Here is a 1,121-nt window from a genome sequence, read left to right as displayed (position 1 = left end):
TTAACCAATGCAATTAGATCACCAAAAAAGGGGTAAAGGAGCCCATAAAATTAAAATAAAACTACCTCCCCCCTCAAAAAAATAAAATAAAGAAAAACACCCACACCCCTGCAGCTAACCTGACAACTACATTCATTCACAGTGCTTTATACTTAAACCAGGATGGGGGAAATGAATAAAAGCAGGGACGGACCACTGCTTTAAACATTTCACAACAATCCAGATGATACTTCTAGCCTCTGCTCATGCTTTATGACAGTGAATCAGGACAAGACATAGATTTGCTAATGTGCATTTAATCACCAAAGGACTGAAGATGTCTGGACTTTTTTATTCTGTAATGTTTCTAAGACTGTGTCCATTAAATGCAAACAGAAAGGAGGAAGTCTTGGCAGAACAGGAGAAGTGATGCACACTTGATGATCGAGTCAATTTAAATATTATTCATGGAATATAGCCTAGTCCATGCTCTAGCTGTTTCTATGGCTTGGGCTTCGTTGGTCTTCCACTGCTCCGCTACATCATTTGCTAATGGATCATCTGGATTGGGAGCACTTAACAAGGCCTGGATCGATAGCAGACCGTGTGGATCTGCAGTGCTGGGGACCACTTATCTTTCAAAATATCTAAACATATTCTTCCCAACTTGTCTACATTAGGATGATAAACTTTGGTCATGAAACGTACTTTAGGGTCTGCCACTGGGTATTCTTCAGGAAGGAATAGTTCAAGTTTAAAACTCCCTCTCTCAAAGGGGGAATCTTGAGGGCCAGCAATGACCACATGAAAATAACGGGCGTTGCTCTCATCTGGTTCTGCTTTGATGCCAGGAACTGGTTTTGTCAGCAAACGCTGGGTTTCCTTGATGATCTGTGGGGCAGCACAGCCATCTTGTCAGAACCCGAGTTCGGCCTCTGGTCTTGTCTCAATCAACTGTATTTCTATACTTACAAAAACAGTTGGAGAATTAAAACTCTTACATTCCATTTATAATCTCATTCCCAAATAGAAAATATTTAAAGATAAATGTAACATAATTTGTATAAAACCTTTACACTGAAAACTATAAAATCCTACTGAGAGAAATTAAAGGAGACCTAAATAAATTTTTAAAATACTCT

General features: G+C 39.0%; 1 pseudogene; it reads right to left on the bottom strand.

The window, feature by feature from the left end:
* Positions 1-234: 234 nt before the first annotated feature.
* LOC105475991 (ubiquitin-conjugating enzyme E2 N-like) lies at positions 235-890 on the bottom strand (annotated as a pseudogene).
* Positions 891-1,121: the final 231 nt, after the last annotated feature.

The sequence above is a fragment of the Macaca nemestrina genome, chromosome 17 (assembly GCF_043159975.1).
Source record: "Macaca nemestrina isolate mMacNem1 chromosome 17, mMacNem.hap1, whole genome shotgun sequence".
In the NCBI taxonomy this organism is placed as follows: domain Eukaryota; kingdom Metazoa; phylum Chordata; class Mammalia; order Primates; family Cercopithecidae; genus Macaca; species Macaca nemestrina.
Note: the sequence above shows the minus strand (reverse complement) of the source record. Positions and strands in the feature narration are given on the sequence as shown.